This window comes from Cetorhinus maximus, unplaced genomic scaffold (assembly GCF_964194155.1).
Source record: "Cetorhinus maximus unplaced genomic scaffold, sCetMax3.hap1.1 HAP1_SCAFFOLD_163, whole genome shotgun sequence".
NCBI lineage: Eukaryota > Metazoa > Chordata > Chondrichthyes > Lamniformes > Cetorhinidae > Cetorhinus > Cetorhinus maximus.
In genome coordinates, this window is record NW_027596151.1 from 14,171 (window position 1) to 26,259 (window position 12,089).

A 12,089-nucleotide genomic window follows, 5' to 3' on the forward strand; every position below is an offset into this window, starting at 1 on the left:
TGAAAGTCTCGCTGTCTCCCTCTCCCACTGAAAGTCTCGCTGTCTCTCTCTCTCACTGAAAGCCTCGCTGTCTCCCTCTCTCACTGAAAGTCTCGCTGTGTCTCTCTCTCACTGAAAGTCTCGCTGTCTCCCTCTCTCACTGAAAGTCTCGCTGTCTTCCTCTCTCACTGAAAGTCTCGCTGTCTTCCTCTCTCACTGAAAGTCTCGCTGTCTCTCTCACTGAAAGTCTAGCTGTCTGCCTCTCTCACTGAAAGTCCCGCTGTCTCCCTCTCTCACTGAAAGTCTCGCTGTCTCCCTCTCTCACTGAATACCTCGCTGGCTCCCTCTCTCACTGAAAGCCTCGCTGTCTCCCTCTCTCACTGAAAGTCTCGCTGTCTCGCTCTCTCACTGCAAGCCTCGCTGTCTCCCTCTCTCACTGAAAGTCTCGCTGTCTCCCTCTCTCACTGAAAGTCTCTCTGACTCCCTCTCTCACTGAAAGTCTCGCTGTCTCTCTCTCTCACTGAAAGCCTCGCTGTCTCTCTCTCTCACTGAAAGTCTCGCTGTCTCTTTCTCTCATTGAAAGTCTCGCTGTCTCCCTCTCTCACTGCAATTCTCGCTGTCTCCCTCTCTCACTGAAAGTCTCGCTGTCTCCCTCTCTCACTGAAAGTCTCTCTGACTCCCTCTCTCACTGAAAGTCTCGCTGTCTCCCTCTCTCACTGAAAGTCTCGCTGTTTCGCTCTCTCACTGCAAGCCAAGCTGTCTCCCTCTCTCACTGAAAGTATCGCTGTCTCCCTCTCTCACTGAAAGTCTCTCTGACTCCCTCTCTCACTGAAAGTCTCGCTGTCTCTCTCTCTCACTGAAAGCCTCGCTGTCTCTCTCTCTCACTGAAAGTCTCGCTGTCTCTCTCTCTCACTGAAAGTCTCGCTGTCTCCCTCTCTCACTGCAATTCCCGCTGTCTCCCTCTCTCACTGAAAGTCTCACTGTCTCCCTCTCTCACTGAAAGCCTCGCTGTCTCTCTCTCTCACTGAAAGTCTCGCTGTCTCTCTCTCACTGAAAGTCTCGCTGTCTCTTTCTCTCATTGAAAGTCTCGCTGTCTCCCTCTCTCACTGAAAGTCTCGCTGTCTCCCTCTCTCACTGAAAGTCTCGCTGTCTCTCTCTCTCACTGAAGGTCTCGCTGTCTCCCTCTCTCACTGAAAGTCTCGCTGTCTCTCTCTCTCGCTGAAAGCCTCGCTGTCTCCCTCTCTCACTGAAAGCCTCGCTGTCTTCCTCTCTCACTGAAAGTCTCGCTGTCTCCCTCTCTCACTGAAAGTCTCGCTGTCTCCCTCTCTCACTGAAATTCTCGCTGTCTCTCTCACTGAAAGCCTCACTGTCTCCCTCTCTCACTGAAAGTCTCGCTGTGTCTCACTGTCACTGAAAGCCTCGCTGTCTCCCTCTCTCACTGAAAGCCTCGCTGTCTCCCTCTCTCGCTGAAAGTCTCGCTGTTTCTCTCTCACTGAAAGTCTCGCTGTCTCCCTCTCTCACTTAAAGTCTCGCTGTCTCGTCTCACTGAAAGTCTCGCTCTATCCCTCTCTCACTGAAAATCTCGCTGTCTCCCTCTCTCACTGAAAGTCTCGCTGTCTCTCTCTCTCACTGAAAGTCTAGCTGTCTCCCTCTCTCACTGAAAGCCTCGCTGTCTCCCTCTCTCACTGAAAGCCTCGCTGTCTCGCTCTCTCACTGCAAGTCTCGCTGTCTCGTCTCACTGAAAGTCTCGCTGTCTCTCTCTCAGAAAGCCTCACTGTCTCTCTCTCTCTGTGAAAGTCTCGCTGTTTCCCTCTCTCACTGAAAGCCTCGCTGTCTCCCTCTCTCACTGAAAGTCTCGTTGTCTCCCTCTCACACTGAAAGCCTCGCTGTCTCCCTCTCAATGAAAGTCTCGCTGTCTCCCTCTCTCACTCAAAGTCTCGCTGTCTCCCTCTCTCACTGAAAGTCTCGCTTTCTCTCTCTCTCACTGAAAGTCTCGCTGTCTCCCTCTCTCACTGAAAGTCTCACTGTCTCCCTCTCACACTGAAAGTCTCGCTGTCTCCCTCTCTCACTGAAAGTCTCGCTGTCTCCCTCTCTCACTGAATGTCTCGCTGTCTCCCTCTCTCATTGAAAGTCTCGCTGTCTCCCTCTCTCACTGAAAGTCTCGCTGTCTCTCTCTCTCACTGAAAGCCTCGCTGTCTCCCTCTCCCACTGAAGTTCTCGCTGTCTCTTTCACTGAAAGTCTCGCTGTCTCCCTCGCTCACTGAAATTCTCGCTGTCTCCCTCTCTCAATGAAAGTCTCGCTGTCTATCTCTCTCACTGAAAGCCTCACTGTCTCCCTCTCTCACTGAAGGTCTCGCTGTCTCCCTCTCTCACTGAAAGCCTCGCTGTCTCCCTCTCTCATTGAAATTTTCGCTGTCCTCCTCACTCACTGAAATTCTCGCTGTCTCTCTCTCTCTCACTGAAAGTCTCACTGTCTCTCTCTCTCACTGAAAGCCTCGCTGTCTCTCTCTCTCACTGAAAGTCTCGCTGTCTCCCTCTCTCACTGAAAGTCTCGCTGTCTCCCTCTCTCACTGAAAGTCTCGCTGTCTCTCTCTCTCACTGAAAGTCTCGCTGTGTCTCTCTCTCACTGAAAGACTCGCTGTCTCCCTCTCTCACTGAAAGTCTCGCTGTCTCCCTCTCTCACTGAAAGTCTCGCTGTCTCTCTCTTTCACTGAAAGTCTCGCTGTCTCTCTCTCTCACTGAAAGCCTCGCTGTCTCCCTCTCTCACTGAAAGCCTCGCTGTCTCCCTCTCACTGAATATCTCGCTGTCTCCCCCTCTCACTGAAAGCCTCGCTGTCTCCCTCTCTCACTGAAAGCCTCGCTGTCTCCCTCTCTCACTGAAAGTCTCGCTGTCTCCCTCTCTCACTGAAAGTCTCGCTGTCTCTCTCTCTCACTGAAAGCCTCGCTGTCTCCCTCTCTCACTGAAAGTCTCCCTGTAGCCCTCTCTCACTGAAAGTCTCGCTGTCTCGCTCTCTCACTGAAAGTTTTGCTGTCTCGCTCTCTCACTGAAAGCCTCGCGGTCTCCCTCTCTCACTGAAAGTCTCGCTGTCTCCCTCTCTCACTGAAAGTCTCGCTGTCTCGCTCTCTCACTGAAAGTCTCGCTGTCTCCCTCTCTCACTGAAAGCCTCGCTGTCTCCCTCTCTCACTGAAAGTCTCGCTGTCTCCCTCTCTCACTGAAAGTCTCGCTGTCTCCCTCTCTCACTGAAAGCCTCGCTGTCTCCCTCTCTCACTGAAAGCCTCGCTGTCTCGCTCTCTCACTGAAAGTCTCGCTGTCTCCCTCTCTCACTGAAAGCCTCTCTGTCTCACTCTCTCACTGAAAGTCTCGCTGTCTTGCTCTCTCACTGAAAGTCTCGCTGTCTCGCTGTCTCACTGAAAGCCTCGCTGTCTCCCTCTCTCACTGAAAGTCTCGCTGTCTCGCTCTCTCACTGAAAGCCTCGCTGTGTCGCTCTCTCACTGAAAGTCTCGCTGTCTTGCTCTCTCACTGAAAGTCTCGCTGTCTCGCTCTCTTACTGAAAGCCTCGCTGTCTCCCTCTCTCACTGAAAGCCTAGCTGTCTCCCTCTCTCACTGAAAGTCTCGCTGTCTCCCTCTCTCACTGAAAGCCTCGCTGTCTCCCTCTCTCACTGAAAGTCTCGCTGTCTCCCTCTCTCACTGAAAGTCTCGCTGTCTCGCTCTCTCACTGAAAGTCTCGCTGTCTCCCTCTCACTAAAAGTCTCGCTGTCTCTCTCTCTCACTGAAAGCCTTGCTGTCTCTCTCTCTCACTGAAAGTCTCGCTGTCTCTCTCTCTCACTGAAAGTCTCGCTGTCTCTTTCTCCCACTGAAAGTCTCGCTGTCTCCCTCTCTCACTGAAAGTCTCGCTGTCTCCCTCTCTCACTGAAAGTCTCGCTGTCTCTCTCTCTCACTGAAAGTCTCGCTGTCTCCCTCTGTTCACTGAAAGACTCGCTGTCTCCCTCTGTCACTGAAAGTCTCGCTGTCTCCTCTCACTGAAAGTCTCGCTGTCTCTCTCTCTCACTGAAAGTCTCGCTGTCTCCCTCTGTCACTGAAAGTCTCGCTGTCTCCTCTGTCACTGAAAGTCTCGCTGTCTCCTCTCTCACTGATAGTCTCGCTGTCTCTCTCTCTCACTGATAGTCTCGCTGTCTCTCTCTCTCACTGAAAGTCTCGCTGTCTCCCTCTCTCACTGAAAGTCTCGCTGTCTCCCTCTCTCACTGAAAGTCTCGCTGTCTCCCTCTCTCACTGAAAGTCTCGCTGTCTCCCTCTCTCACTGAAAGTCTCACTGTCTCCCTCTCTCACTGAAAGTCTCACTGTCTCCCTCTCTCACTGAAAGTCTCGCTGTCTTGCTCTCTCACTGAAAGTCTCGCTGTCTCTCTCTCTCACTGAAAGTCTCGCTGTCTCCCTCTCTCACTGAAAGTCTCGCTGTCTCCTCTCTCACTGCAAGCCTCGCTGTCTCACTCTCACTGAAAGTCTCGCTGTCTCCCTCTCTCACTGAAAGTCTCGCTGTCTCCCTCTCTTACTGAAAGCCTCGCTGTCTCCCTCTGTCACTGAAAGTCTCGCTGTCTCCCTCTCTCACTGAAAGTCTCGCTGTCTCCCTCTCTCACTGAAAGTCTCGCTGTCTCTCTCTCTCACTGAAAGCCTCACTGTCTCCCTCTCCCACTGAAGTTCTCGCTGTCTCTTTCACTGAAAGTCTCGCTGTCTCCCTCTCTCACTGAAAGTCTCGCTGTCCTCTCTCTCTCACTGAAAGCCTCGCTGTCTCCCTCTCTCACTGAAAGCCTCGCTGTCTCCCTCTCACTGAATACCTCGCTGTCTCCCCCTCTCACTGAAAGCCTCGCTGTCTCCCTCTCTCACTGAAAGCCTCGCTGTCTCCCTCTCTCACTGAAAGTCTCGCTGTCTCTCTTTCTCACTGAAAGCCTCGCTGTCTCCCTCTCTCACTGAAAGTCTCGCTGTAGCCCTCTCTCACTGAAAGTCTCGCTGTCTCCCTCTCTCACTGAAAGTCTCGCTGTCTCCCTCTCTCACTGAAAGCCTCGCTGTCTCGCTCTCTCACTGCAAGCTCGCTGTCTCCCTCTCTCACTGAAAGTCTCGCTGTCTCCCTCTCTCACTGAAGCATCGCTGTCTCGCTCTCTCAATGCAAGCCTCCCTGTCTCCCTCTCTCACTGAAAGTCTCGCTATCTCCCTCTCTTACTGAAAGCCTCGCTGTCTCCCTCTCTCACTGAAAGCCTCGCTGTCTCTCTCTCTCACTGAAAGCCTCGCTGTCTCCCTCTCTCACTGAAATTCTCGCTGTCTCTCTCTCTCACTGAAAGCCTCGCTGTCTCCCTCTCTCACTGAAGGTCTCGCTGTCTCCCTCTCTCACTGAAAGTCTCGCTGTCTCCCTGTCCCACTGAAAGTCTCGCTGTCTCTCTCTCTCACTGAAAGCCTCGCTGTCTCCCTCTCTCACTGAAAGTCTCGCTGTGTCTCTCTCTCACTGAAAGTCTCGCTGTCTCCCTCTCTCACTGAAAGTCTCGCTGTCTTCCTCTCTCACTGAAAGTCTCGCTGTCTTCCTCTCTCACTGAAAGTCTCGCTGTCTCTCTCACTGAAAGTCTAGCTGTCTGCCTCTCTCACTGAAAGTCTCGCTGTCTGTCTCACTGAAAGCCTCGTTGTCTCCCTCTCTTACTGAAAACCTCGCTGTCTCCCTCTCTCACTGAAAGTCTCGCTGTCTCTCTCTCTCACTGAAAGTCTCGCTGTCTCTCTCTCTCACTGAAAGCCTCGCTGTCTCCCTCTCTCACTGAAGTCTCGCTGTCTCTCTCTCTCACTGAAAGCCTCGCTGCCTCCCTCTCTCACTGAAAGTCTCACTGTCTCCCTCTCTCACTGAAAGCCTGGCTGTCTCCCTCTCTCACTGAATGTCTCACTGTCTCCCTCTCTCACTGAAAGTCTCGCTGTCTCCCTCTCTCACTGAAAGTCTCGCTGTCTCCCTATCTCACTGAAAGTCTCGCTTTCTCTCTCTCACTGAAAGTCTCACTGTCTCCCTCTCTCACTGAAAGTCTCGCTGTCTCCCTCTCTCACTGAAATTCTCGCTGTCTCTCTCTCTCACTGAATACCTCGCTGTCTCCCTCTCTCACTGATAGTCTCGCTGTCTCCCTCTCTCACTGAAAGTCTCGCTGTCTCCCTATCTCACTGAAAGTCTCGCTGTCTCCCTCTCTCACTGAAAGTCTCGCTGTCTCCCTCTCTCACTGAAAGTCTCGCTGTCTCTCTCACTGAAAGCCTCGCTGTCTCTCTCTCTCACTGAAAGTCTCGCTGTCTCCCTCTCTCACTGAAAGTCTCGCTGTCTCTCTCACTGAATACCTCGCTGTCTCCCTATCTCACTGAAAGTCTCGCTGTCTCCCTCTCTCACTGAAAGTCTCGCTGTCTCCCTCTCTCACTGAATACCTCGCTGTCTCCCTCTCTCACTGAAAGTCTCGCTGTCTCCCTCTCTCACTGAACGCCTCGCTGTCTCCCTCTCTCACTGAAAGTCTCGCTGTTTCTCTCTCACTGAAAGTCTCGCTGTCTCCCTCTCTCACTTAAAGTCTCGCTGTCTCGTCTCACTGAAAGTCTCGCTCTATCCCTCTCTCACTGAAAATCTCGCTGTCTCCCTCTCTCACTGAAAGTCTCGCTGTCTCTCTCTCTCACTGAAAGTCTAGCTGTCTCCCTCTCTCATTGAAAGCCTCGCTGTCTCCCTCTCTCACTGAAAGCCTCGCTGTCTCGCTCTCTCACTGCAAGTCTCGCTGTCTCGTCTCACTGAAAGTCTCGCTGTCTCTCTCTCAGAAAGCCTCACTGTCTCTCTCTCTCTGTGAAAGTCTCGCTGTTTCCCTCTCTCACTGAAAGCCTCGCTGTCTCCCTCTCTCACTGAAAGTCTCGTTGTCTCCCTCTCACACTGAAAGCCTCGCTGTCTCCCTCTCAATGAAAGTCTCGCTGTCTCCCTCTCTCACTTTAAGTCTCCCTGTCTCTCTGTCTCACTGAAAGTCTCGCTGTCTCCCTCTCTCACTGAAAGTCTCGCTGTCTCCCTCTCTCACTCAAAGTCTCGCTGTCTCCCTCTCTCACTGAAAGTCTCGCTTTCTCTCTCTCTCACTGAAAGTCTCGCTGTCTCCCTCTCTCACTGAAAGTCTCACTGTCTCCCTCTCACACTGAAAGTCTCGCTGTCTCCCTCTCTCACTGAAAGTCTCGCTGTCTCCCTCTCTCACTGAATGTCTCGCTGTCTCCCTCTCTCATTGAAAGTCTCGCTGTCTCCCTCTCTCACTGAAAGTCTCGCTGTCTCTCTCTCTCACTGAAAGCCTCGCTGTCTCCCTCTCCCACTGAAGTTCTCGCTGTCTCTTTCACTGAAAGTCTCGCTGTCTCCCTCGCTCACTGAAATTCTCGCTGTCTCCCTCTCTCAATGAAAGTCTCGCTGTCTATCTCTCTCACTGAAAGCCTCACTGTCTCCCTCTCTCACTGAAGGTCTCGCTGTCTCCCTCTCTCACTGAAAGCCTCGCTGTCTCCCTCTCTCATTGAAATTTTCGCTGTCCTCCTCACTCACTGAAATTCTCGCTGTCTCTCTCTCTCTCACTGAAAGTCTCACTGTCTCTCTCTCTCACTGAAAGCCTCGCTGTCTCTCTCTCTCACTGAAAGTCTCGCTGTCTCCCTCTCTCACTGAAAGTCTCGCTGTCTCTCTCTCTCACTGAAAGTCTCGCTGTGTCTCTCTCTCACTGAAAGACTCGCTGTCTCCCTCTCTCACTGAAAGTCTCGCTGTCTCCCTCTCTCACTGAAAGTCTCGCTGTCTCTCTCTTTCACTGAAAGTCTCGCTGTCTCTCTCTCTCACTGAAAGCCTCGCTGTCTCCCTCTCTCACTGAAAGCCTCGCTGTCTCCCTCTCACTGAATATCTCGCTGTCTCCCCCTCTCACTGAAAGCCTCGCTGTCTCCCTCTCTCACTGAAAGCCTCGCTGTCTCCCTCTCTCACTGAAAGTCTCGCTGTCTCCCTCTCTCACTGAAAGTCTCGCTGTCTCTCTCTCTCACTGAAAGCCTCGCTGTCTCCCTCTCTCACTGAAAGTCTCGCTGTAGCCCTCTCTCACTGAAAGTCTCGCTGTCTCGCTCTCTCACTGAAAGTTTTGCTGTCTCGCTCTCTCACTGAAAGCCTCGCGGTCTCCCTCTCTCACTGAAAGTCTCGCTGTCTCCCTCTCTCACTGAAAGTCTCGCTGTCTCGCTCTCTCACTGAAAGTCTCGCTGTCTCCCTCTCTCACTGAAAGCCTCGCTGTCTCCCTCTCTCACTGAAAGTCTCGCTGTCTCCCTCTCTCACTGAAAGTCTCGCTGTCTCCCTCTCTCACTGAAAGCCTCGCTGTCTCCCTCTCTCACTGAAAGCCTCGCTGTCTCGCTCTCTCACTGAAAGTCTCGCTGTCTCCCTCTCTCACTGAAAGCCTCGCTGTCTCACTCTCTCACTGAAAGTCTCGCTGTCTCGCTCTCTCACTGAAAGTCTCGCTGTCTCGCTGTCTCACTGAAAGCCTCGCTGTCTCCCTCTCTCACTGAAAGTCTCGCTGTCTCGCTCTCTCACTGAAAGCCTCGCTGTCTCGCTCTCTCACTGAAAGTCTCGCTGTCTTGCTCTCTCACTGAAAGTCTCGCTGTCTCGCTCTCTCACTGAAAGCCTCGCTGTCTCCCTCTCTCACTGAAAGCCTAGCTGTCTCCCTCTCTCACTGAAAGTCTCGCTGTCTCCCTCTCTCACTGAAAGCCTCGCTGTCTCCCTCTCTCACTGAAAGTCTCGCTGTCTCCCTCTCTCACTGAAAGTCTCGCTGTCTCGCTCTCTCACTGAAAGTCTCGCTGTCTCCCTCTCACTAAAAGTCTCGCTGTCTCTCTCTCTCACTGAAAGCCTTGCTGTCTCTCTCTCTCACTGAAAGTCTCGCTGTCTCTCTCTCTCACTGAAAGTCTCGCTGTCTCTTTCTCCCACTGAAAGTCTCGCTGTCTCCCTCTCTCACTGAAAGTCTCGCTGTCTCCCTCTCTCACTGAAAGTCTCGCTGTCTCTCTCTCTCACTGAAAGTCTCGCTGTCTCCCTCTGTCACTGAAAGACTCGCTGTCTCCCTCTGTCACTGAAAGTCTCGCTGTCTCCTCTCACTGAAAGTCTCGCTGTCTCTCTCTCTCACTGAAAGTCTCGCTGTCTCCCTCTGTCACTGAAAGTCTCGCTGTCTCCCTCTGTCACTGAAAGTCTCGCTGTCTCCCTCTCTCACTGATAGTCTCGCTGTCTCTCTCTCTCACTGATAGTCTCGCTGTCTCTCTCTCTCACTGAAAGTCTCGCTGTCTCCCTCTCTCACTGAAAGTCTCGCTGTCTCCCTCTCTCACTGAAAGTCTCGCTGTCTCCCTCTCTCACTGAAAGTCTCGCTGTCTCCCTCTCTCACTGAAAGTCTCACTGTCTCCCTCTCTCACTGAAAGTCTCACTGTCTCCCTCTCTCACTGAAAGTCTCGCTGTCTTGCTCTCTCACTGAAAGTCTCGCTGTCTCTCTCTCTCACTGAAAGTCTCGCTGTCTCCCTCTCTCACTGAAAGTCTCGCTGTCTCCCTCTCTCACTGCAAGCCTCGCTGTCTCACTCTCACTGAAAGTCTCGCTGTCTCCCTCTCTCACTGAAAGTCTCGCTGTCTCCCTCTCTTACTGAAAGCCTCGCTGTCTCCCTCTGTCACTGAAAGTCTCGCTGTCTCCCTCTCTCACTGAAAGTCTCGCTGTCTCCCTCTCTCACTGAAAGTCTCGCTGTCTCTCTCTCTCACTGAAAGCCTCACTGTCTCCCTCTCCCACTGAAGTTCTCGCTGTCTCTTTCACTGAAAGTCTCGCTGTCTCCCTCTCTCACTGAAAGTCTCGCTGTCTCTCTCTCTCACTGAAAGCCTCGCTGTCTCCCTCTCTCACTGAAAGCCTCGCTGTCTCCCTCTCACTGAATACCTCGCTGTCTCCCCCTCTCACTGAAAGCCTCGCTGTCTCCCTCTCTCACTGAAAGCCTCGCTGTCTCCCTCTCTCACTGAAAGTCTCGCTGTCTCTCTTTCTCACTGAAAGCCTCGCTGTCTCCCTCTCTCACTGAAAGTCTCGCTGTAGCCCTCTCTCACTGAAAGTCTCGCTGTCTCCCTCTCTCACTGAAAGTCTCGCTGTCTCCCTCTCTCACTGAAAGCCTCGCTGTCTTGCTCTCTCACTGCAAGCCTCGCTGTCTCCCTCTCTCACTGAAAGTCTCGCTGTCTCCCTCTCTCACTGAAAGCATCGCTGTCTCGCTCTCTCAATGCAAGCCTCCCTGTCTCCCTCTCTCACTGAAAGTCTCGCTATCTCCCTCTCTTACTGAAAGCCTCGCTGTCTCCCTCTCTCACTGAAAGCCTCGCTGTCTCTCTCTCTCACTGAAAGCCTCGCTGTCTCCCTCTCTCACTGAAATTCTCGCTGTCTCTCTCTCTCACTGAAAGCCTCGCTGTCTCCCTCTCTCACTGAAGGTCTCGCTGTCTCCCTCTCTCACTGAAAGTCTCGCTGTCTCCCTGTCCCACTGAAAGTCTCGCTGTCTCTCTCTCTCACTGAAAGCCTCGCTGTCTCCCTCTCTCACTGAAAGTCTCGCTGTGTCTCTCTCTCACTGAAAGTCTCGCTGTCTCCCTCTCTCACTGAAAGTCTCGCTGTCTTCCTCTCTCACTGAAAGTCTCGCTGTCTTCCTCTCTCACTGAAAGTCTCGCTGTCTCTCTCACTGAAAGTCTAGCTGTCTGCCTCTCTCACTGAAAGTCTCGCTGTCTGTCTCACTGAAAGCCTCGCTGTCTCCCTCTCTTACTGAAAGCCTCGCTGTCTCCCTCTCTCACTGAAAGTCTCGCTGTCTCTCTCTCTCACTGAAAGTCTCGCTGTCTCTCTCTCTCACTGAAAGCCTCGCTGTCTCCCTCTCTCACTGAAAGTCTCGCTGTCTCTCTCTCTCACTGAAAGCCTCGCTGCCTCCCTCTCTCACTGAAAGTCTCACTGTCTCCCTCTCTCACTGAAAGCCTGGCTGTCTCCCTCTCTCACTGAATGTCTCACTGTCTCCCTCTCTCACTGAAAGTCTCGCTGTCTCCCTCTCTCACTGAAAGTCTCGCTGTCTCCCTATCTCACTGAAAGTCTCGCTTTCTCTCTCTCACTGAAAGTCTCACTGTCTCCCTCTCTCACTGAAAGTCTCGCTGTCTCCCTCTCTCACTGAAATTCTCGCTGTCTCTCTCTCTCACTGAATACCTCGCTGTCTCCCTCTCTCACTGATAGTCTCGCTGTCTCCCTCTCTCACTGAAAGTCTCGCTGTCTCCCTATCTCACTGAAAGTCTCGCTGTCTCCCTCTCTCACTGAAAGTCTCGCTGTCTCCCTCTCTCACTGAAAGTCTCGCTGTCTCTCTCACTGAAAGCCTCGCTGTCTCTCTCTCTCACTGAAAGTCTCGCTGTCTCCCTCTCTCACTGAAAGTCTCGCTGTCTCTCTCACTGAATACCTCGCTGTCTCCCTATCTCACTGAAAGTCTCGCTGTCTCCCTCTCTCACTGAAAGTCTCGCTGTCTCCCTCTCTCACTGAATACCTCGCTGTCTCCCTCTCTCACTGAAAGTCTCGCTGTCTCCCTCTCTCACTGAACGCCTCGCTGTCTCCCTCTGTCACTGAAAGACTCGCTGTCTCCCTCTGTCACTGAAAGTCTCGCTGTCTCCTCTCACTGAAAGTCTCGCTGTCTCTCTCTCTCACTGAAAGTCTCGCTGTCTCCCTCTGTCACTGAAAGTCTCGCTGTCTCCCTCTGTCACTGAAAGTCTCGCTGTCTCCCTCTCTCACTGATAGTCTCGCTGTCTCTCTCTCTCACTGATAGTCTCGCTGTCTCTCTCTCTCACTGAAAGTCTCGCTGTCTCCCTCTCTCACTGAAAGTCTCGCTGTCTCCCTCTCTCACTGAAAGTCTCGCTGTCTCCCTCTCTCACTGAAAGTCTCGCTGTCTCCCTCTCTCACTGAAAGTCTCGCTGTCTCCCTCTCTCACTGAAAGTCTCGCTGTCTCCCTCTCTCACTGAAAGTCTCACTGTCTCCCTCTCTCACTGAAAGTCTCGCTGTCTCCCTCTCTCACTGAAAGTCTCGCTGTCTTGCTCTCTCACTGAAAGTCTCGCTGTCTCTCTCTC